Source organism: Falco punctatus, assembly GCF_963210335.1.
Source record: "Falco punctatus genome assembly, chromosome: 4".
NCBI classification, from domain to species: domain Eukaryota; kingdom Metazoa; phylum Chordata; class Aves; order Falconiformes; family Falconidae; genus Falco; species Falco punctatus.
The window spans coordinates 85,400,640-85,426,263 of record NC_137583.1 but is presented as its reverse complement, the minus strand read 5'-3'; the positions used below and the strand labels follow the sequence as shown (position 1 = coordinate 85,426,263).

General features: G+C 44.5%; 1 protein-coding gene across 2 annotated transcripts in view; it reads left to right on the top strand.

Annotated features, from left to right (window-relative positions):
* Window positions 1-25,624, top strand: part of EGFR (epidermal growth factor receptor) — a 204,392-nt gene that overhangs the window by 11,833 nt on the left and 166,935 nt on the right. Inside the window, exon 2 of one of the 2 annotated variants that reach the window (XM_080386069.1) lies at window positions 459-25,624. This exon is cut by the window's right edge and continues 13,366 nt beyond it. The gene's annotated coding sequence lies outside the window, so the exon portion shown is untranslated. Of the gene's footprint in view, window positions 1-228 lie in introns of those variants that run through there. The other variant, XM_080386070.1, reaches the window with a different exon arrangement.

Below are 25,624 nucleotides of genomic sequence, written 5' to 3'. Positions count from 1 at the left end.
TCCTGGAGGAGCTGAATCGTCCCACCATAAAAGAGAGCCCATCAGCAAGGTGATGGGCTCCTTGGGACAGGGCACCGTGTGCGGGGCAGGAGTGCCTCTGCTCAGTGCAAATACAGCCTATAACCTATACACTGTGAGAAAGGAGGTACCTTCTTAGCCTGTGTCTGTAGCCCATGCCCACGAGGTGTGATCATGGCTCGCAGAGCCACACAGGAGCAGTTTGAGGTGGCTGTGGCGGTGGCAGGGTGATGGTGAAAGCACTTGCCCTCTCCCTCTGCCTGCACCAGTGCGCTTGCTGCTTCCACTGATGAGCAAAACCAATTAGCGCTGGCACGCAGCACCGCAAGCTGTGCAGGCTATCCCATGCGGGGTGGTGGAGCCACTGAGGAGAGGCCATAAAGTGATTTTCTCCACTGTTCATTTGAGTAGCTATGTGTTTGCTCGCTTCTCGTCAACAGGAACCAGAGGATTTCATTCCCATTTTTGAAGGACAAACCAGCCGCCAGGATCTTTCCACCTCTGGGAGCAGGAGTGAGGAATACATCACCGGACTGAAACCACAAGAAAATTTCAGTGAGCAATATGCAATCCCAGCCCAGGGCTTGGCTAGAGCCTCAGCCTGCCACCTCCGCTCCCACTGAAGCTGTCCTGATCCTGGGGGACACTCCTCAGCCAAGGTGCTGACATTGTGTGACACCCACTGTGTGCTGGAAGACCGATTCATGCAGCTACTTCTCGTGAGAAACTCCCCTTTTTACAGCATCCTGCTGGTGCATTCCCACGTGAAACCCAGCGTGTGGCCAACCTCTCCCCTCACCGGTTAGTCTCCAGGTACACCTCCCGTTAAAAAACTTTTGGCCCTATGGTTTAATATTTCTGAGCATAGGAATGGATGTAACTTCACAGCTGCACATTTTTAATAGGTCTGGATTTACGGTAAGTAGTTTTATTTGGAGATGAATACAAAAGTCACTGACATTTGGCTGAGGATAGATGCAGTCCAAAGCAGCTTGGATTTTCTTGTAGCACCAAGCTACCCAACGTAAACAGATCTAAAAAAACCCTACGAGAAACATGAATGTTTTCTCTCTGAAGGCTTCTTCAGCACAGAACTTGCAATTAAACAACAAAGATGCACTGACAAGCTTGTGTCACCCACTTGACACATGCTGATAGTTCAGACTCACCCAAACATTAATACACACAGATGTAGGAGGCTAAATTTGGAATAGCCTGAGCACAATTTTTTAGAGTGCTTCACCAGTGCATGTCAAATACACACTGTTGCCAGGATGTGAGTCAGGCATCATTTTTAGCAGGCAAGCTGGACCCATCAAATGTCTGAAAAAATCAAACTAGCATGGAATTATTTTATGAAGCTGCATAAGATTAAAACATTAAAGCAACTAATTGGCCAACAGTTAAATCACAAGCAGCATTTCCTTGCTTCTCAGTGAGCTTGCAACTTCTGTGGCCAAACACATGGTGATATTAAAGGCATTGGTTTTACAGAAGCGTTTATAGGAAAAGGGAAAAAGGAGGAGGAAAATTAAAAGAAAGAATCACAGAACCTGTACTTGAACATAGAACACAATGTACCATTTTTCACCCACCTGTATGAAGAGCAAGAGCTCTTTAGGCCTTGTTCGCAACAGGCAAGCGCTCTCAGTAGCATGAGGCATCTGAATTCGGTGGGAAAACGGAGCCTGTGGCAGGACTGGCTGTGCTCCACTATGGAGGTAATGTGGCCGAGGAGGATGGGCATGCACCTCTGCACCAGGAGCTGACCTTTCCTCCCCCTGCTGGGAAAGGGCCACTGCACTTTTTTCAGAAATAAGAAATGGGGTAAAATTAGTCCAAAAAGCTGTAACTCTCACTGAAGATGTTTAAGCTTAACCCTCAAGTGCCAATAAATGCACATACACTTTTGTATATTATATTACACAAGATATTATATATATGTTTTATATATATTATATGTGCGTGTGCGTATAATGTGTATTATAAGTGTACATGCACTTATAATAATCTGGGACCCGACATTTGCAGGTGTCATCTAGGCAATGGAACAGCTAACTCTGAAGTTACCATCTGCAAAAATGCATAAGTAAAAATGCATATATGCCAATATATAGGAAGTTTTCACTGGTCACAGATCTACTATTGAATTTGACTTAGTATTAATCTAAATCTAACTAGATGGCTTTGGAAAAAAATATAATTAAAAACTACAGGATGCATCTTTGTGTTGAATCCATTTCTCCAGGATATAGTTTAAATATGTTGTTCTAACTCCAGATATATATTCCCATTGCTGAGCCAAGGCAAACTCACAGAATTAACTCAGTGAATTTTTAATGTTCTGTTCAAAAGAATGAGACCCACAGAAAGTTGGCTTTTCTTCCAGCTGGCACCAGCACAAAACATTATGGCATCATGCTGATTTCATGAGTGTCATTGTATTAAATTGTGAGCATCACAGCAGCAAAATACCCCAAAATATCTAAAAACTTGTTCTGGAGAGAATGCTTCAGAAATTGATGGCTTGTACAGATACTCAAAACCTTTCGTCACTATTTTCCTTCTTTTCTTTCAAAAGCATTTACAGTTCCCTGGAAGAAGTATGTAGTGGGATGGGGGGGTGTGGGGTGTGGGAAGTGAATCCTTTCTATGATGGAGTTCTGTCTTCAGCACAGGGAATTTGAATCCAGCTTGTTCTATTACCTACAATTAGGTCAACATCCACAAGGATCAAAATGGTTCTGGAGAAGTAGGTTTGCTTAAGAAGTCGGACAAGGCTTCAGTGTCACCCACACGGCAGAGGCATGGGGTAACCCTGCCCATGCAGAAGGTCCTTCCTCATTTTATGCATGGAAAACAGCACTTGCTAACAGGGCTCCGGAGCCTGCAGACCACTAAGTGCCTCCCTTAGTGCTCGCAGCAGCACGATCTGTCAAACTCCTATGCCATCTGGAGAACTTGCGGTATGTACGTGGTATCCCTTCCCTGAGAGTTATCTGGCTTGGCTGTCAGGACCCGGGAAGATTTTGTAGTAATTTATGGGCTTTATATTTAACATTAAATGTGGATGGTCTCTTTGACATTATTTAAATCTTTTATTTATCACTTTGCCGCATGCACAAAATGTGTTTTCTCTCGTCTCCTGCTTTCTGGGGTGCAATACAGAATATTTCCCCAAAAGCTATGCAGCCCTGAGCCACCTGCCAGATTCCCATGTATTATAATATTTTCGGCCAGCTGCTGTGGTAGCTGTTCATGCCAAGGGCAAGAATTCCCCTGCTCCGGTTTTAGCTTTTGTGCAGTCCGGAGCCTGCTTTCAGCCAAACTGTGAGCATAAAGCCTGAGCCGGAGAGAGCTGCAAGAAAAGATCAAACCTCTCAGAGCCCATAACCAGCTGGTGGAGCCCAGGTATCATGTCCTGCTCCAGGTGTCGGTGCGATGCACCCCCTTCCTGCCCTCTCCAGCGCTCTGCCCCTGTCCTTTACTGGGGGCCTTCTAGGCAGAATAGCAAATACGTAGGCGTAGTGATCCCAGAGGAGATTTTTGGCAGCAAGTACTGACGTGGCTGATTGCTGGGAGCTGGTGTGGTACCTCTGGCTGGGCCACTCTTAACCCCAGCTTTGCCAAGGACACACCACTGAACTGGGTGAGTTGGAAGATTTTCCCATTTTAAGAGCTAATACTGGCTTTGCCACGCTTTTCTCGGGGTTTTTTTTCCTTTTTTTCTTTTTTGTTTCTTCTTTTTCTTTTTTTAAAACTTTTTTTGCTTTGCAATTGGATGTCAAACAGGTTTTTATTGATGTTTTTTCTGGTGCCTAGCAGTTCTAAATAGTTTGTAGTTTTCTGATGGACACATCACTTCCTTGTCAGTGTCTTCAGAGATATTTGGGAGTGTTCAGACAACAGTAACCTACTTCCAAGTGACTATTTGTTTTGGGTGTCCAGTTCAAAACATATGCTGGGTATGGGGTTTTGATTCTTCGGAAATTCCTGACATTCCCCTCTGGAAGTCAGATGTCTCAGATGGGACATCCAAGATCATTGGCTGCTTTTCTGAAAGAAAAAAAAAAATTAAAAAAAAGTCAGGCCACAGTGCTCCAGGAATATATTTAATCATACTCATGTCCACAGCACAGGAGAAATAGCATTGCTGCCTAAAGAGCTTGTTTCTGCAAACTGCTGATGCAAAGGAGCTGTGATTAGTGGTCTGTAGGCACTGGCAGGAAGCATTGTAAACATGCACACAGGCTTCCTTCTCAAAACTGGTTTGGTTCTGAGCATCTTTTGTGCTGAGCTAACACAGCTCGGTGGTTATTTCCATTTGGGTTTGGATCTCAGAAAAGGTACCACAGTCCAGAAAAAAAGATAAATCCAAGTGGAGGAGGTAGATGAACAACCCTATGGGGAAAAAAAGCCCACCAACACTCTGATGAAAAATATACTGTTGGAATTGCTGGGAAGAACCTCTCTAGATCCCTGCTCAGGAGGTGGGAAGCCTTACCTCTTACTGCAGGAGAGCCGAAAGGAAAGGTTGTGTTCAGCCACTGAGAAGGTTCCAAGTGGAGAAGAGGAGAATTGTGAAAAAGCAACTTGCTGCCACTTGTAACTGGTAGCTGGAGAGGCCCTGGTGTTGTAGGGCTGGGCTCCCACCAGTACAGCTGGGAGCTGTGGAGAGGAGAGGCTAGAGAGGTAATGCATTCTGGCAGGGTTTTACATACAATTTCTTTAGTACCTCTGAATTTTGCAGGGTATGGAAGGTCTGAACGCAGCCTGTGTGGGATTCCTGTTCATGAAGTTGTGAGGAAAAAGGGACACACTTTATACTTACGGACAAAAAGTCTTTCTGACTGCAGAATTAGAAGATTCATGGTAACAGTGCTTCAGTCTTTGATACCGTACATTGAGATAGTCATGGGTAGCTCCTGAGAAATTACAGTTTTTGTAATGAATTACAGTTGCATGCACTCAGGTAGCCTTAACTTCTGAGCAGAGGCCTGTGCTGCTCTTCTGTTGACCAAAAAGCAGAGAGGTACCACCCACAGCTTTGCTTGCTTTCCAGGACCTGTACAGCAAGGACCTGAGCGGTCAATGCCCACTGGGTCTGCTCAGCCCTATCTGCCCTGGAGGGATGATGGGAGCTGCGGGGCAGAGCTGACCCAAGGGCACGTCCAGTTGTTCATTTATCTATTGATTTTTTTCAAAGCCTGAATGGCCAAATTTCACGTAGCACAGGCTGAGTGCCTTCTCGGGTGGGTAGCATGGGGCTTTTCATGTGACAGGAAAACTGCAAATTCGTTTTGACTGTGGTGAGCAACAGATTGCAGTTGTGTGTGTGTGGTCACGACAAAACTCCACAAAAGGAAAGGATGCCTCTGAAGTTGAAGGGTTAATGGCTTGTTCCTAAAGTGGTTATTGAAACGGGCATCTTCCTGCTTGCCGTTGGGAATTGTTTTGGTGGCCCATTGACCCAGGGGTGGAGTGGGTGCTCTGGAGTTAGACAGAGGAAATTAGGGGCGTGTGGCTGTGAGAGCAGGACAGGCCCCCGTGGCGTTCTCTCATTCTTGCTTTTCAGGCCTTTCCCTCTCCATAGATCTCCCTCAGCATTTTGCAGGTCGAGCTCTTTGCCCCATCTGCAGTAGCTGTGGGGACTCCCTTTCTCAGGAAGCAGTGAGGGTTAAGGAAGGTTGAGCTCTTGAACTGCAAACATACAAGGTGTCTTTTTCTTCCTTGTGGATATGTTAATCCAAACAACCTAATAAAGAGCCAAGCCAGTTCTCACATATTTAATTGTCTGTCTTATTTGGGTTTTGTTTTGGGGTTTTTTGCTCTGCAAGTCTGAACAACTGGTCCTGCTCATTCTCACTGTTTTCCTGTTTGTGCTGGTCCTGGCTTTTTCCTGTGAAGCATCTCTCCCTTGTGAAGTAAGTGGTGCTTTAAAGGGAAATCTTCAGCAGAAGCGCAAGGGTAAAAAACCCCGATCTTTTGTCTTCATATGCAAAAAGAAATTCCAATGGCAGTTCTCAAGAAATTCTTCATTTTGACCACTTCTTCCATCTGGTATTTCCTTGTGTCCTTCCCTTCATAACTCCCCTAACCTAACTGTGATTTACTAAATAAATGCCAAAGCATTGGATTCTTCTCATACAGCCAAAAAAAAAGCGGTGCCTACTGTCCTAATGACTATCTGCCTCATGTGATACTTCAAAATATTATTTGTACTGCATGGGAGCAGAAGACTCTCTCAGAACACCTTTGGAAGTGGGTGAATTTTTCTATCAATTTCCACAGGCTCTGGATCAAACCCAAAAAGACGTCTCTCAGCTGCAGTCATGGCTAACAGGCATAACAAACTCATGGCCAGCTGGGCTGGCTTCTTTGGAGAAATGTGTTTAGTCAGAGTGTATCTGGAAGGTAACACACCTGCTTTCATCTTGCCAACCTCCAAACACAGGGCATGGAGTGGGGCATGAACACGCAGAGCTGCATTTTCACAGCAGGCTTTGGAACCTGAGGCACCCGTGCCTGGAGTAGGATTTCAGTCCATCAACACTCTTGCTAGTTTTGCTAGAGCTTTCTGGGTGTGGAGCTAAAGGACATGAATCAGGTTGAAACACTGGTTCTTCATCTGTGTTTTGGATGTGTATGGCAGAACCCAAACTTCATGGAAGAAATAATTAGCACAGAATGATTTGAATTGTAACAGACCTCTGGAGGTCAGCTAGTCCAAAAAGACTGATGAGGTAGCATTTTGTGGTTCACTTTTGACTTTGACTTTCTATTATTTTCCCAATTTCTGGAAAAAACTTAGGTATCCCATTATGCCAATATATTGCACAAATTAATCGGAGCTTACTCCTACCTGTGTTTGATGATGATTCACAGAGCCCACTCATGAGACACCTTAGGTTGGGAACGCAGCCAAAAAAAAGCAGTTTCTGTCTTGATGAACTGCATCAAAATATACCTGCGTGGACTGAAAGTAAGTTGAGGGTTGGGGTCATCTCAGAAATTCCAGGTAAAATGATAATATCATAATTACAAAAATTAGTAGCAGTTCTGTTACTGTGTCCCACATATGATGCCAGATAACAGAAAGCCCACCTCATCTGGAAACCAACAGGCCTTGTAGTTCATGTTCTCTAAGCTTTAGTAAGGATGAGCAAAGCATTTTGTGCACTACTTCGCAGGTATCCTTAGAAGGCTGTTCTTGGTTACACTGCCACAGCTTGGGGCTGTCCCTGGAGTTACACCGGTATACCCGAAAGGTGTTTGACCGCTGCTTCTTCTCAGACGTACTTGAAAACACTAAACCCTCTAAATAGCAAGTGTAGCCCTGCGTCTCAGGCTCCTGTTCGAGTGCTAGCTTTTGCTTGCCCACTGGCAGGATTTGCTCCTCTGCAGCCCAAACATTCCTGGGCAGGAAGCTTCGTGTCGGCCCAGCCGGTGGTTTTTCTGATTTGTATATGAAGTACTAGAGGGACTAACTGGTTTGATGGATGAGAGGTGTTGAAGTTAGACCATATGGCCTCCTTGCTCTCTGCCCATGTCTGTGAATGCAAGCAAAAATATGCTGGAATTTTTCTCCCTTTGGAGTTTCTTTCAGGGATCCCATTACAGAGTGTGCTTTTGCAGAGCCTATAATAACGGACAGGCAGTTAAAATAAATCCTTGGTGTTTAAAGTTGGCAGCTAGAGCGTGCCTATACAAAGGGTTGTATGTGAACTAAGCTTTCTTCTCAGGCTGGATGGCATGACATCAGCTGAGGACATGGCTCTTGTAGCCTTCCTCCCACCCCAGGCTCCTGACACCAGTTTGACACTCCAGTCTTAGTTCAATCAACAATGATGTCTTTGGTGCCTTAGGTCAGATTTTTTATCATAGTTAGATCTGTCTCATGTGGATATTGCAAGACAGCGAAAGAGTATGTAAAGAAGTTTATAACTAGCTGCCCAACTTCCAGTGCTGATTAACTGCAATGATTAAAATGATTTGCATCCTTCTAAAAATAGAATGAGCCTTCCTGAAATACAGCAAGAAGCAGCCCTGCCCCTAGACCTTAGGAGAGCTGTGGTGGTACCAAGCGTGGAGGCACATCCTCAGAGATGGTAGCATACACCTTCTGCAAGGGACTGAAATCTGTGGATCTAGAAAATGATTGTGTGTAAACCCCGATGTATTTGTTATTACAGTTTTGAGGCTTGGAAGCAACGAAGTAATTGATGTATCAGAAATTGCCAGACTGGCTCACAGTCATCCGACAGTTCCCATGGGATAGTGGCACCTTCTCCTCTGTTCTGATAGTTGTGCTACAACAAAAGAAGGGAAAATAGGTATGTACATATAATTTAAGTGTTAATTTAGCAGAGACTCAAATGTTTTGATTCTTATGACAAGAACATGTAGTCCTCAAAGGCTGAGGAGATGTTCAGCGCTACTGTGGGGAGGGGCCCAGGGACTGAGGCAGGATGCCTGCTGTGAGATTGAGCTGAGCAGTGCTCCTCCTGCTCCAGAGGAAGACAGGCTACAAAATATCTGCAAGAACACAAGAAAAGTTCATCCAAGGCTGTGCCAAGCCTCTTCTGCTGTCTCTTGAGGTTGTCTTTGCTGAGACCAGAAGTGAGGGGTCCTGCCAGAAGCAGCAGCTGGAGCTGCAGGGCACACCAATGGGTTGGTGTGTGCTGCCAGTGGGTGGGAGGACTGGGGAGTCTGCTCCACTTTGTGCTGCGGGAGGGGAGTGGTGAGGGGGGGAGTTGCACCTTAGCACAGGTGTTTGAGTGTCATCTTTGCTGTGTTTCCCTGCCTGCTGCTCACACAGGTGTGCCGCACCTGTACCAGCCTCTTCCAGTGAAGGAAGAGCTCAGGCACAGGAGGCATCTGTGGACATCTTCCTGTGTATACATAGAAAACCAGGTTGGTTTATACCACAGAAATTCAGTAAGAATATATTTGCACTGGCTACCATCTTCATTAGCCCAACCTGCCTCCAACCTGCACACCATCTCCACAGAGGACTGAATTCCAAGAGAGAAAAGGGATATGAAAGAGAACTGCATGTGTGTATATTAATAAGAACTGGTCGAAGTATGGAATGGTTTAAGAGAGAATATCTGATGTTTAACTCCCATTTCATGCAAAAAACAATCTATGCTTCATGGGCTTTCTTGCAGATCCTCAGCAGTGGCTGTGAACTGGCCACTACAAAGATACCACCTTAGTATAATGAACACTGGCCCACAGGAGTTTGCTTATGTGGGAGCAGGCATCATGCTGGGACAGAAGGATTAATTGAGCTCTTTAGAATTCCCTTTGATCTGCACCAGAAATACCCAGTGTAATACCTCTGACCTGATTATATTTTAAACCTCAGTACCTGAAGCGTTTGGACTCTGCACTGTCCTCCCAAAAGGCAAATGCAAGCTCAGTACTTTTTGGGGTTTTGCTTGTATCAGCTCCTTTATTTTGCCACTTAACTCTTACCTGGCCAGTTTGGTGCTGCTTAGTGTACCACAGAGCTGGTGTTTTCACTTGCAGAGATTGTCATTTGTGATAACTCCATTCATCACTTTGGCACTTACCCAAAAGATACAATTAAATCGCTATTAAAGCACTGGGACTCTGAAACACTGATCTTTCACATATAATTTCATCAAAAAGCTCAAATAACTAATTGCCTGTAAAAAGGATGAGCCAAAGCTTCTGGTGGGTATATATGCATGTGCATAAAAATGAAGTGTGGGGGATTCTCGTGCTTTCACAGGCAGAATTATAGGGTTCTTCTTTTGCAAAGGGTTAAGCATATAGTTAAGTTCATGTGTGTTTGCATGCTCTTAGCTGTTCCACTAAAGGAAAAAGAAAAAAAAAATAATATCAATGGAATTTTTTCAGTCAGGTCTAATGATTTTAAAAAAAATATCACCAGCCTTTCAGCTCTTCAAGGTTTTCAAGCAGCGGTATTCAAATCAGTCAACTTCTGCTACAGGAAACTAGGCACAGAGCTGGGTAAAATAATTTAAAAAAACATATATATAAGGAGAAAAGACTTCAACAAGTAAAAACGATATCTTCATTTAAACTTTACAGAAATTAAGGAATGGTCATATAACATCATTCTTTACCTGTGTTGAAGTTCATGTAGTTAGGAGTGTATCTTCAATGGGTTTTACATAAGTAATAGAAAGATCTAAAATAGGTTACTCTCCATCCCACTGGGTGGAGAATCCTTCAGTATGTTTTTACTACTCTATAAATGTACTTTACTAGTTAGAGTCCAAAGGCAACAAGTGGCCCTAATGATAATTCTCCATATAAATGAGAGATGTTTACTCTGAACTTACATGTGTGTACTCACGTGAAGGATATGCTCCCTTTCACAGTGCTTGCTTACACAGGACATGCTCTGTGCACCTAAGCACATACCCTGGCAGCAGCGCAAAAGGGTGGAAGCAAACACACACGGAGGGTGTTGTTGAGATGCCAACTGTTAGAGTACAGCCTTTTGGGAACCTGGCAACCCTACGCTACACCCAACTGATCTGCTTTTGCGATGGAAGTTCTGCTCAGGTGCCGGAACCTGATGGTGGTGTCTGCTTTGCATCCACAGCTTGATTATGATCACAAAAACAATGCAACGTGTTTACATGTGTATGTGCATAATAATACAATTCAGAGCACATACATGGCAACCTTTCTGTAAAGCTCTTGCCATGCGACTGGGAGTTGATATACCTGTCACAAGAATGCACTAGGCATCACAACATATAGTTTTTGAGTGCTGCGCTCAGTGACAAATGAAGAAAGAACTAGTCCTGGTCCCATTGGGGTTGTCATTAAAGAAATGGTTCTCCCCACTCAGAACAGGAAAATTGCTAGCATCTCCTGTGACTTGTTGCTATTTAAAGGTCTTTTACTTGATGTGGGGCATCAGGAAAGATGGGAAACTTGGGAAATAATTCCTTTAAATTATTTTTAGAAAAGATGGGGCTGAATTGCTGGCTTTGCTTTCTCTTCATAGGGGAGGAATCTTGGAAGTTGCAGGTGCATCGGCCCTCTGAGACGAGGGGGAATCAGAACCGATGACGACTTGTACCACCTCTGTGCAACTTCACATGTCACCTTTCCAAAGGGCCTTGTCACCCTGCTTGTTTAAGGGCAAGCCCGCAGGTGCAGTTGTAGTGAGACATCCACACTCCTGGTCAGCAAAGCGTAAGCCATTTGGTGCCCTCTTGACCGCAAGCTGCCATTTTTTGTGTTCAGGGTGAATGATCTGATGTGAGGACTGCGCTGGGTTCTACCCAAGTATGTAGCCCATCTGAGGGCACTTGTTTCATGCCCTGATAAATAGCATGAGGACTTGCAAAACCATTTCAGGGTACAAGACCAGCTACAATATTGTAGGAGCGCAGTGCAGAGTGAAAGGAACCAAAATTAGTGCAGCCTCATTCATACTGTTTAGTGGCAGAGACCCCTACCCCAAACCCTGGGGACAGTTGAATGCAGTAGACAAAAACAGAGCAAGGACATGACTTAAGAAGCCATGACTAAGGGTCTACTGGTCAGGTTTGCTCCTGGGCTTTCTTACAGTGATACTAGTTTCTTGGGGCATGTGTTTATAGCATCCTCATCAGGCCTTGTCCAAGCCACTGTGTCTTAGACATGACACAAGCCAGGATAAAATATCACTGTTTGCACCTCGGCGTGGAGATAGAACTTCCATCAGCCAGAAGCAAAAGCATTGTGTGTTCTTTGTCTGTCCCTCCATGAGGATGTGCTGTGCTCGTGTGTGTGGTCTCCTTGTTCAGGCTATCTTGTGTCTGGTGTTCCCAATTCTGTGCCTCAGTTCAATTCCCAAACCAAGGTTTGAACCAATTCCTCAGTATACTCATGCCTCACTGCACTATGTGCACTGGCTACATCTTTTAAGACATCTCTGAGACAGGTTAAAAGAGTTATTTGGAAAGCTTTCCCTTCATGCATGGAAGACTAGCCACCTTTAAAGCATTTCATGGTGGGCCGACCCAGGGACAGCAATTTTCTCTTACATTATCTTTAGGTCTCACTGTAAGTCAGGCAAATTTTAAGATAAATTTAGGGATATTTAAACGCTTCTTTTTTGATTTATTCAACTTTACAGACTGGTTAAGACCAGTCTAAACCCAAACCCTTCCCCTGCAAGGGTTTCAGATATTTTATTGCTACAGGATTTCTGGTTCATAGAATCGTAGAATAGTTTAGGTTGGAAGGGACCTTTAAAGGTCACCTAGTCCAACACCTCTGCAATAAGCAGGGACATCTTCAACTAGATCAGGTTGCTTAGAGCCCTGTCCAACCTGGCCTTGAATGTTTCTAGGGAGGGGACATCCACAACTTCTCTGGGCAACTTGTTCCAATGTTTCACCACCCTCATCAGAAAAAAATTGTTTGTCCTTATATCTAGTCTGAATCTGCCCTCTTTTAGTTTAAAACCATTACCCCTTGTCCTATCACAACAGGCCCTACTAAAAAGTCTGTCTCCATCTTTCTTATAAGCTGCCTTTAAGTACTGAAAGGCTACAATAAGGTCTTTCCAGAGCCTTCTCTTCTCCAGGCTGAACAACCCCAACTCTCAGCTTTTTTTTTTCACAGGAGAGGTGTTCCATCCCTCTGATCATCTGTGTGCCCCTCCTCTGGACCTGCTCCAACAGGTCTATGTCCTCCCTGTGCTGAGGACTCCAGAGCTGGATGCAGTACACCATGAGGGGTCTCACCAGGGTGGAGTAGAGGTGCAGAACCGTGTCCCATGACCTCCTGGCCATGCTTCTTTTTATGTTATCCAGGATACGGTCAGCTTTACGGGCTGTGAGCACACATAGTTAGTTGTTTAGTTCCAAATTGTAGAGCTGTTAGTCTCACTGCTGACCTGAGGTGAGATTTCACCCTTTGTCTTCCTTTGCCCTCTTCCCTGGAGCCACAAATCTTCTCCTTTGCTTAAAAGCTTCATGTGCCTTCCCTTCCTGATGTTACTAGCAGCCAGCCTGGAGCCCTGGTCCTCAAAACTATTCTTGCAGCCCCTGTGACTCAGGTGTGGTGCAGTGGTCCCACAGCCCAGATGTCCCCCTACAGCCACCTCCAGTCTGCCTACCCCTTTGCTACCATTAAGGCCAGCCGGTTTCCCTCCTGCAATACAGTTCTCCTGCAGGATGCTCTGACTCCCTCCCTAATGTGCCTGGTAACTGGCACAAGCCATCTGACCTAATCCCCCAAACTACCAAGACCACCTGTAAGGGTATGGGGGAGGGTGCTGCTAGTCTGCCTCAGGAAAGCCCAAGTCTGGCTCCCTTTGCCCTAACCCTACCCCATATCCTAGGCAGTCTGTTCAGGGAGGGGGGTTGTATTTTTCTGCATTCTGGTTCAAGGAGAGGAAAGAGGCAACGTTGTTCTCCAAAAAGGCTAACAGCCCATCTCACGGGCATAGTCCGAAAACTCTTTGTACATCAGCAGTTCTATTACTTACACACTTGATGATTGCGCAACAGTTAGACAGTTTCGGATTTTCTAACCATAACCTTTTCTAGGAATATGGAGACAAAATTTTGTCCTTGAGAGATCACCAAACCCCCACAGAAGTCAATTAAGTTGTAAATGAGACTAGCATCTGACCTACTTCCTATTATTGGTTTTTTATTAAGAAAGTCACTTCTCAGGTGTTTGATTCACCTGATATACATCTAAAGAGCAGAAAAATACAAAATTAACTTTAGGAAAAACTACTCTTTCTATGTCACTACATCTCTGAAGAAACACTGGATGTGTGCCTGGAGATAACTTCAGACTGAATCAAAACTGGGTCCTAGAGCTCACAATGTTACTCAGGCTTCCCTAATAAATGATGATTTGCTTATGTGTTCCCCAGCAGTGAGCTAACGAGGCTCCTTTAAATAAAATGCATATTAATACTGTCCTAAGTAATGGGCTTTGCAGTCCGCTGTCATTATGGTGAATTAGCTCTGCAGAGACAACTTGAGGAAACGTATGTTCAACAAAGTGTAATATAATGTGTGCATCTTTGGGCAACGTGTGTGTGGTAGATACCTGCAGGGAGAGCCTGTCAGTTCACTAACATACCCTCAAACATTCTTGGATCTCAAGGGCTTCTATACTGCCATTTATTTTCCATCAATGGTACATCCTTGTGTAGATCCTGGCACTCTGTGTGTGTGTAAATGAGTGTGTATGTGTCTCAAAGAGAATAAAGGGGAGTGTGAATCTCCAAAGCTCCGCGACTTTAGAAGGGGCAAATAACTGGTGGTGTGTTTTTGAGTGACCCTTGGTATCTATCACGTGCCACCCTTCAGGACATGTATTTCCAGTTATTTCTGATCACCCTGTTTGGTTGCTTTCATGTTCTCTCATGCTTTGCCTAAAGGGAAAAGATTATTCAACTGTTAGGTCATCTTGTACAGCTGCTCTTCTTTCTCAAGAGTCCTCTTTTCCAGAAAGGTACTTCAACCAAAATTGTAGCAGGGATTCCTAAAGGGTGAGATGCTGTGGATAAGCTTACAGGTAAAGCCAGCATGACCTAACACTGTGTCGCACCATAACAAGAAAAAAGGCAAATTTCTTCTGCAGTTGCTCTGTGTAACATCTTCATAGACATTTCCTAACACATTAAATGGCAAAGTTTTCTGTCTGCCTTTCCAGTGCTTGTATTCGCACAGGTATTTTTATACCATTAGCTATCTTGGCAACAAAGCTCCAACAAAGATGGCAATACTGGGAAAAAAAATCCATTTAGAGGTATGTTTTTTCCAAACACAGGTCTGAGATAGCAAAGATGTTTTATCATCACACAAACATAATACTGCCAAAAAGTGAATTCTTGCTCTGCCTTTTACCCTCACAGCAATACTGCTTTACCCTATGATAGTTTTAATGTTCAAACACCAAGAAGCATCTTATGGTGATGCTTCAGAATGTGGGAAGTATTCAGTAGGTGTCATTCCTCACTTTGTGTTGATAAGGTATCAAAGTGCAAAATGTAAACTTGTTTTTGTGAGAATTTTCTTTCTCTCCTGTTGACTTTGGAGATTGGGGTAGTCGGGCGTGTTGTGGTTGGGCATCCATTGTTTGGGGGGCAATACTGGCAATTAAATTTGGTTTATTTCTTGCTGGTTGCTCCACCCTGGCTATGCTATCTGTCATGGAATAAGCTGGCTCTGTGTGGATGGTGGGTCCTGGGAGCACTGCCTATCTTGCTGGGGTGGGCAGGAGCCCTAGACAGGTCCTGACACAGAGACCCAGCAACACACAAGTTTCCATACATTCTTTCCCTACCTTCCCCTTTCCTCCTATCCACGCACTGCTTTCCACTGCAAGATAACCCAGGTGTGCAGGTTTGTCTTTGACTAGCCAGCTGATCAGTTCAGAGGTACTCTGCAATAAACCTGCCTTGCTGACCCAGAAACTAAAAAACATTTAGTTTATCAGCTACGCTTTTGTCTTTGTCCTGCAGGGGGTTTCTAGTGCTGGATGGTGATCCATCACCTTTGAATCATTCTTTCATGACTGGTGTCACCATCTGTGGCTCCAGCCATCGTGTCCATAGTGGCTTTTCCTTTGTGTAGGTGCACACTGTGATTCCTCCATCACATACTGCTAGTCTCGGACCACAGAAGGTTTTGTGCAGAAACTACTTCTGGGGTGACAGGTGAACAGACAGAGGAAACTGTGAGCAGCAACAGATGTTGTCCTGATACCTGACTAGGAGCAAATTTTCAAGCTCCTTTCAGTGCCCTTAGGGCACTAATAGACCTTAATAGCCCAGACCAGTCTCACCTGCCAGCCCCCACACCCACCCACCCACCCACCCTCTCTGGCAATGGGCCCAGGAGTTCTATTTAAGTGCAGTCCTGGGCCTTTAGTCCTTGTCTAGGCTGCTGTGGGAATGCTGGTACCCACTTCTGTCTCTGACCTAGTGTCCTTGGTGGACCTCCAGCTCTGTCTCCTGCTGCTCATGACTGGACCCTGGAATGTCCCCTAGACCCAATCCATCAGCGTGCCCTGTAGGGGGTAGTCACTTCAGTATGTTATCCCCACCCTGTTCATACCCTGTGGGATGACACCCTTGGTGGTGAGGGCACTGGTTGCACTGGGGTTACCCTTGGCTTCTGGCTTATCCTCTCTCATGCAGCAGCCCTACTCCTGATGTTCTCTGATGCTCTCATAGATCTTGGCAGGAATAGTCATTTGATGTTTTGGTAAGAGATTACCTTATGTGTTGGTTGTTTAGCTAATTTTAGTGTATTTTGTTCAAAAAAATGCAAGTTGTGCTTATCATAAAGCAATGCTTAATCTCTACTCTTTTCTTTACAATGGGTATGAGGCTCTGGAAGTGAAAGCAAGCAATGATGAAAATGATGGTCTGCCTAGGTTGGAGGTGTCACCAAGGTGAAGTGAGCAGCTGAAGTCACTTGGCTTCTTCAGCTTGGAGAAGAGGTCTGAGGTATGTCCTCATCACAGTCTACAACTTCCCCAAGGTGGGAGGCACTGATCTCTTCTTTCTGGTGACCAGCAATAGGACAGGAGGAAATGGAATGAAGGTGGGTCAGGGGAAGTTCAGACTGGACATTAGGAAAAGGCTCTTTGCAGAGAGAGTGGTCAGTCACTGAAACAGGCTCCTCAGGGAAGTGCTTGTGGCACCAAGGCTGTCAGAGTTCAGGGAGTATCTGGATGATGCTCTTAGTCATATGGCTTAGTGTTAGGTAGTCCAGTGAGGAGCAGGGAGCTGAACTAAATGATCACTTTGGGTGTCTTCCAGCCTGAGATATTCTATGATTTGCAAAACCGGGACACTTCCTACTGGCTGTATGGAGGCAATGCTGTTATAGGAACAAGGCATTTCCATGAACAAAATGAACAGTGTATGGGAAGCCACATTTGCTGATCCAACTCTAGTCATCATTTTAGCAAGACAGCAATTTGCAGCCAATTGGGTATGAGGAAGTGATGCTGCCTGATGAGTTGGCAGGACTTCTTACATGCTCTTTTCCCAGCTTTGGCTGCCTGTAGATGGGTCAAGCTGTGCTACTGAGAAAGCACGCTGGTGCCTACTGATCAGGGATTGGAAAAAAGGCATTTCAACACACTGGCTTACACAGCGGGCCTCTGTAGCTTTGGTAACGTAGTCAATTCTCCAGACTACAGGGCAAGAAGGGTGAAAGGATGAGTTGAGTATCCTGCCCGTGGGCTATCTGTAGACCTAAGGTGATAGCAGCCGTCAGCAGCCAAAGCAGACTGGGTCAATGGGCTTTGCTCTCTCCTCCCGCACCTCTGAATCCACATCCACAGTTTGGAACATGCTGTGATTATCAGTCATTGTGAAGGTAGCAAATTGCTGAGAACCTTAAAGAGCAAAGAAAAGGGCATGTACCATCAGAGGTTAATTTGTAAAGCATGGTGGCCTTTGGGCCTATAGAAGGGCTCTACAGCTTCATTAATACAGGTTATTTTGGGGTGAGTTTCTCTGCAAGAAATGTTCCTTGAATGTTCAGTAAGCTTCAGTGGTGGAAAAACTTGGGTTATGTGTCCCCTGAGAAGGAATGTGGCAGCGGCCATGTCTCAAGAGGCAACTTAAACCTTAACCAGTATCTAGGTGGTACCCAATTCATCCAAGAGCTGTGCAGGTGATGGAGCCTGGTTTCCTATGGTTTTGTCTTGCAGTGGTGATTACTGCTGTTTAATTAGATGCAGACTCCAGTTGTTTCCCCAGGACTAAAGAGCTGAGGGCATTTTATTCTCTGCAGTCAGCCAGGGCATCCATGCTGTAACATCCTCAGTGGGAGAGTTCATGGGGGTTTTCTCCTCACCTTCTGCTTGCCTGTTTGCCCAGCTGGAGGAACTGAAAACATCAGAGGGTGCCACAGCTGTTACATTGGACTGGTTGTCCAGCAGGATCAAAGGTTACCAGGAGGAGACTGGTTCAGGTTATGCATACACATAAATATACAGTGTGTGATTACATTAACCTCATTGCCTTAGGAAACTAAGGTACAAGTAGCATGAGATGTAGTAGGATTATATGAAAACTAGTCTTTTCATCACATAGCAGGAGAGTTAGGTGTGTTTGGACAACTGATGGTTCGGTGACATATGAACGTACACATAGAGTGAAAATTAAGAGCAGAGTAAAAGGGGACCAAAAAAACCAACTTAAAAATATATACAAGTTACAAGCATCCCCACACTTCAAAAACGAGGTAGTAATAAGATATACATGCAGAGAGTATAATTTAAGGTGTGCTACTTAAAGCAATAGAATTGGTTTTATCCTCTTTGCAGAAATAAAACACAATATATTCAAGATTTGTGGTGGGATTACATTTTTAACCCTACCTAGTGGAGTACTGGCTATAGTGGACAGCAAGTCCATCTGCAATGTTTTCTTCCAAAAGAAAAGGAAGCCATTCCAAATGTCAAAAACACAACCATCTAGCCATGGCCAAGTCTATTTGTCCTAAGCAACCCCTTACGGATGATTATGGGCTGTGTTTGGCTCTGCTCCTTCTTTCACATGGAACAAGATGCTGCGGCTGCTCCTCTAACCTATACACTATTACAGCGGTCACAGCGTGGTTACAAAATTCCCACTGCTCTGGAGCTGTTGTGTGGATGTTAGATTAGGGTAAGATGCTGTTCCCAACGCTTAAGTTTTGCCTCATGTCAAGTCTATTTTTGGGTGAGTTGCTCCGCAGAGAATTCCTCCCCAGCATTCAACAGGCTTCAACGCTGTAGGAATTAGGTTAGGTGTCAGCTGAAATCAGCAGTCCTGTCTGGTGTAATTGTAAATGGCTGAGGTTAAGTTGTAGACAGCATGAATCAGCTACTCAAATTCATCATGACTTGTACAATACTTGGTAGGTAGTAAAATAATAATTCATCAAAGCAGGGATAGCAGCATTTAGTTCTGAATGATATCCATGGAGCTATTTCCCTTCTTTGAAGTTTAAGTATCAAAAGCGCTAGGTACTAGCACGCAGCAGAGTTCATTATAGATGTTTCTGAAAGCAGCTACGAACATATTTACTGCTATAAACTTGAGTAAGGCTCTGGTAAGTGCAAAATATGGTCAAGTCTGTTTTGCATTTTCTCAGTTAATGTTTTGATGCCTGTCTTCAGCCTTACGCTACCACAAAGCTGGCAAGGCACAGGCAAAACATTTTTTCCCAGCTCCCAGCCATATCATACACTCCACAGGCTTATAAGCAGCATTTATTCTGGTGGCATTCTCTAATGCAGCAAGTAGAAAGACACCTAACAGAGAAAAAGTGAGCTGCATCTCTCCAAGAGAAATGTAGTACAAATAATTGATAATGCCAAAAGTTTTACTATACTGTGGAATAAAAGTTTCAAAGGCTAGCTGGCCACAGATTACAATTTTTTTCTCTAAAAGCTGCTTTGAACTGTGCGTGGCAATCTGACTCCCTGCTTGGAACTGAGCTATGATCCGGTGGTATTCCTCAGGGGACCTTTCTTGGCATGCCTTGTGCTCAGCCCCCTCCAAATCTGGCCTCCACAGAGAAGCAGAGAAAAAAATAGCACAGGGGCATCTCCTGCAACATGCTCCTTGTGGTTGTCCTGTGGCTTAATTGAACTTCATGCAGGAGGTGATGAAGCCACTGTGTGGAAGACAACAAGGAGCATCTCCAAGTCCCAGGTATGAGGGGCCACAGTCCCTTTCCCTTCTCCCCGTATCTGTACGGACAAACCTGCATCTGGTATTGCCAGCCACAGACATCCAAAACTGTTTCACAGGAACAGTATGATTGCTTTTCAGGGTCTTGTCATCTCAATAAATACGGGCTCTGTTGCTTTGCCTTTTGGTGATGCATCAACAGATCACCTTTTCAGGCTTTTTAGGTTTTTTATGTCAAAGGAAAAGGGATTTACTTCTCTTTCCTTTATTTATTACCAGTCATTTCTATACCAATTTTTAAAGTTTTCCTGCAGCACCATTAAGCATGGCATTTTCTTTAAAAATATGTGGATTGGAATAGTCTGTTAAACCAAGGTCGAGGATTTAAGAAAAGTATCAAATATCACAGGTTTCACACCGTAACAAATGTTGTCCAAATTATTATTTATAAACATGGGCTAAGTGAAATACAAAAAGACTGATAAATAGTAGAAGCACAACCTTGATAACAATCAGAATCAGGCAGGCTTGGCAAAATTATGCCAGAGGGCAAGACAGGAATCAAATCATTCCCTTATCAGATGAGAGAATCATAAAAATGCCCTCAAAGAAAAGCTTCAGGACCCTGCAGTACTGAACACCTCTGAAAAATTTCAAGGTTGCAAGAAATACAAGGAAGAACCGATGCTCTAGAGGTCAAAACTCCTTCAAGGAAACAGCACAGGCAACTTGCAAAAGCTTGGTCAGGAGAATTCTGTCTTTATATGCTGCAAGCCCAGCAAACAGACCGCCTTAAATCAAGATGTAATCCCTACCCTCTGAGAATCATTTCTTGGTTGAACTGTAGTTTTGAGTTGAACAAATTTTAGCAGTTTGTACCATTTGCATGATGTTTTATGAATACCTGTGCCACTGGCAGGTGCTTCTGTAGGGTTCAAATGCTCCAGGGAGAAGAGAGCCTCTCCTGGCCCTCATGGGCCCTGGTTCAGGCCCCAGGACAACCGGGCACCCCATCCGCCTGCTGTCCCTTCCCAGCCTGGCCTTCCAGAAGCAGCCGTGACATGCAAGCCCCTCTTATCCCAGGGCGGTGCGGTTCGGAGCCGGGCCCCCAGCCGGTGCCGGCCTCACCCAGCCTGTCCAGCCCGAGGCCAGGCAAGGGCCGAATGCCTTCAGTGGGGCGGGCAGGGCTTTCGGCAAGCCCCGTGTGAGAGCCGTAAGCGCTCTGTGTGAGGCCTGGCTTCTGGGAAGCAAATTATCGGTCTGTGCTGGTATGCAATCACCTTTTAATCAAGTGACCGAGGCTGCTGCTTTGTTATTTAAAAAGTCAGGCCTGGTAATGACCTATAATGATATACGGGGAGCACTTTTCATGTAAAGGTCTCCAGTAGCATCCTTAATATTTCACAAAACTCTTGTGAGGTAATAATTAATGACTGGCTCTAGAGATGGGTACATTTTGCTCTGGCAAGGCCACAGGCCAATTTCATATAGGCAATTAGAGCCCCACGGCATCTATACGCTTTGGCAAATGTGGGCCATCGTGTTTTGCCCGCAGCGGGAAGGTGTGGTGGCTGGTGCTCGGTTGCCCACATGTTTTACCTGCTAGCCATATTCCTTAGCCATTGGGCTTTTCTGCCCGGCCCAACCAAGTGCTGTGGTCAAGGGGTACTGCAGGCTATGGCATGTTTTCTGAGAGAGACACGGCCGCCCAGCTTCTGTCTGCTTCCTCTTCCCATTGCTTTCTCCCTGGTCTCCAGCTGATACCTAGGAGGTTGTAACAGCGTGGGCAGTGAGCAGAGTAAAATGCAGAGCTAGTAATAGTCACGTTGGACTAAACAATACTAGCTTTAATCCTTTTTGTGCATGTCTGTATTTTCCAACATCTATAAAACCTTATTGCTGAAGTATTAAAATACAGCAGATGTTGGTCAAGCATTTCTACAGACTTAAAGCCATGCTTCTGTAAGGGTCTGTTCCTCCTGGAGTGAGAGACTGGGGAGCGGTAACGCTTCCTTGTGTGTTTTATAAAGGCAGTAAGCCTCGTGTGAGCTGTTCTGAGTGAGCAGAGCTCTCTGTCGAGGTGCTTAGCGGGGAAGGCCTCTGTACGCAGAGGGCCAGCCCGCTCAAGATGCCTGTGTTCTGCTGCAAGTCTTCCTATCTCTTGGTGTTTGTGGGCTTAGTACGGGATCTGATGTCATCTGGGACATGGGGGGTGTGTGTGTGTTGTTTTGGCAAGCATGCTTGCTAAATCCATCTCACTTCTTGTGGATTAGTGCATGCAGATTGTCTACTTGTGTTCTTTGTACTATGTTCATCTGATTTCTTTTTATAGTGCATTAAGCAACTCAAGTAATTATCACAGTTGTGCATAGAAATGTTTCAGGGGAACTTTATTTCTCCAGATATAAATGCTAATCCATTAATTAAATGTATTTACAGAAAAAAACCAGGAACTTATTTTGTGCCAAGGAGGTGTGAGTGAACTGTTGGTGAATTTGATCACTACTATTTTGTTTTCCTTAAAATCACAGACCGTTTCTATTCCTGTATAGAAAAAGTCAATAATTCCAGAGCATGTTTAACATTTCTGGAGCACAGAGGATTCTCCTTTCCTTATCTTTTCCTACATGCAACATGATGTGCTCTCTTCAGGCACTGTTCTCGTGTGTACAGACTGAGTCATCCATTCAGGGAACACAAACCACGTTCCTGCATGGAGTCACACTGGCCAAATACAGTGTGACAAGCATCAAAAAATGCAGAGGAGCCTTTGCTTCAAAGAGCTTCTGGAAACGGAACTTTTCTTAACTATTACAAACATTTGTTGAACAATTCTGACAAATCTGTAAAATTTATGACTACCTCGACTATAGGAAAAAGAGTAGTTCCAAGAATAGAGGAACTAAACCTGATTTCCTAGAAATTTCTATTTTGTTAAAGAAATATGTAGAAATCCTTTAAGAGTTAAGTCTGTTAAATTATTTTAGTCTTTGTGTTTGAGGAGGATGAGAAGTTCAGTGGAGGTAATCTTCTGCTCAAGAAGAAATTACTTCCACTGAAGTAATCTTTTTCATTACAGAACTCTTGTCTCTCTCTGAGGGCACTTTCTAGTATCTAACAAGACTCCATTTCTTCTCAGAAACCAGGTTAAAAGGACCTTTTATTTTTAGTAAAGAGCAGTCACCAAACTAGAAGCAGTACCTGAAGGGTTAGTAGCAGCAGGGAGGGAGGTGCTACTGAAGGAGAAACTTAGAAAGATCACATAATGTCTAACGTGTTGAAAGACAAAGAAATAAAGCAAGTCAGATGGTGATAAAGTTATTTGCCTGCATATGAAATAAGCTTTTAAGTCTCCTGTGAGTCTGCTGAGGATTGCGTTACCTGATAAAGCAGCAGTTTTATTCAGGGTCTGATAGAACCTGGTAGCTTGCAGAGTAGCTCCCTGTTTCAATGTACACAACGAGAACTTAGACAACTTTGGTTATGGAACAGCCAAAAGCACACTGAGGTGCTTCAGTTCAGGCATCAATCATTGTTTGGGTGCTTTTGGTTTTGGTTTGCTTTTACAGAAGCGCTATAAAGAACTTCTGAACTTGAGCCCTGCTTATGAAGTGTAGGGTAGGTCCAGAGTCACAGGGAATGGTTTCTGTTTACAAATAGCAGTGTTCACGTGTGACTGAACTTGGATCCAGGCAAAAGCACAGACCAGGCAGACCAAGGGGAGCAAAGTATCGTAAGCCTCTTCCTTCTGGGTTGGAGTAACATGCAGCTTATGACTCTGACCAGAATGCTGCAGATGCAGTAATTTAACCAGGGATGTTCACTCTGTGCTAACAGGCTTGGCAATGACAGTTTGAAACAACCTGCTTCAGCCTGGGCAGGAGCCCTGCATAAAGTTTGGAGGAAGGGCTCAGTTCATGGAGAGCAGAAGTATCACTAGAGCCAATACTGCTTTTAAAGGGGAATAGCTTAACGGTTTGTAGGTGATCTAGCGTGCAGTACATGCAACGGGACTCAGTTGTGTACCACACGTGAGCTGGTCAAGTCCTAGGACTTGAAGCTGGGCGGTGTTTGTCAGTGAGGGGTTTATTGCTTGGGTAAAGCTGTCTGCAGAGCTAGCTGCAGTGCCATACACCCAGGGTATGATATGCCTATGAGATTTTTATTATTATTTTTATTATTAATAACCTGATATCCTGTGGGACGACTCTGGAAGTATGAAAATTACAAAGCACGGGCCCTTCTGGGGTGAACTATTTTCAGATTGCTTCTAGAATTACACTTAAATTTGGGGAAATTTATATTCTCCACAACCGGTCTTCCTTTCATTTCCTTTCTCCTCCCAAGGCTTTTTATTTCTGCGTTTCCAAACACAGCCATTTCAAACTTCATGGAAGAAGTCAGGCCATTCGCTGCTGTGGAAAGCATTGAACAAGACATGCTGCTGGAACCAGGCCACCAGCCGCACTGCATTCAGTCTAGCGAGGCTCCTGCTAATTACACAAGGGCTTTAAAGGCAATAGCAGCTATGATAAATTAGTAAATAAAAATCCCCGCTCTCTAGAAAGTAGGAACCGTTTTCCCTTCTCCTCCGTTGTGACTCTAAGCCCTCCCCTCAGACGCGGGGGAAGAGCTAGCAGCGCTGCACGCCTGGCAGCATCCTGGCAGCTGCCAGCTGCCCCACACAGCCCCGCGTGCCCAGGAGCATCCACGTTAGCATCGTGCAACAGGGCTCGGTGGCTGCCTGCGCCGACCTGCACAGCTATTTGAGTGTGTGCTGGGTGAATACCAGCAGTACCACCCAGACTTCAGTCATTAGCCTAAGGTCATCAGTGCATTTCTGTGCATGGGAGTGTCTGCATTTTATGTATCACTATGGCTTGTCTGGGTGTGTATGTATTTGTTTGTGTGCTTGCCCTATAATGATCCAACCTATCTCACATGTATATTTTAAAATATTTTATAAAGTGAGGGTAGATATCGTTATCTAGGGGAAAGTGAAGTGCAGGGTCAGAGGTTATGCCCTTTGCTGAAGGATGCAGAGCAAGTCACTGGCAGACGTGACTGGGACATGGGGGTTCTGACACAAAGTCTGCTGTTTCCACTAAGCCGTCTTACTTTTTTTGCTTCTTCTGTGTAGGAATCGTTATGAATTGTAGATTATCTAACACGCGTTCTTGCTGTTGTGCTTCAGAAAGCCCCATGGCAATGGACAGAGGGAATTGTATTCCTTTACCTAAGGACCTTTGCCGCTACTGCTGCTACTGACAGCAAGACTTCAGCTCGGCAGCGATGTACACTGACTGAAGCCCGAGCGGCAGGTAGCAGCTAACGAGAGCGCTCACTCGCATCCTTTAGCAAAGGCTTGATGGGATGACCAGCCAAGTCCAGCTGCATTCATTTCCAGTGACCAAAGCAGGTGGTCACGGACCCAATTACAACCTGGAATGCTAAATCAGAGTCCTGCAAATGACCTGATCTGATAATTAGCTGAGTCCTCTGCTTTGCTGTGGGTTTGTTTACAAAGATTGCTCTTTCTTGGGATATTGATTTTGGTTAGTATGGCAGAGCTTACTGATGAGCAGGTGGTTTGGCAGTGTTCAGGTTTTGAGTTTTTTCCTTCAGAATAGTTTTGTGTTTTTTTCCCCCCAGAATTTTTCAGCAGAACAAAAATGTAGAAATAATTCCTTCTGGGAGTGATGCATTTTGTTCTTCAGGAATTATATTAAAAGAATTCTACAAATAAAAATAATTCTTAACCAATCACTTAAAGCATTTCAACTTCAAAATGTCTGCACAGATTGGAAAGAACATTTTGGAATTATTTTGTAACAAAACACAGTTTCTGGAAAAACCAAAGCAGCATGCATTATCAGTATGGCCTGCTCTGCGCTTCTCACAGAAAGCTAAAATTTACATGACAAATGTGCCCACCTC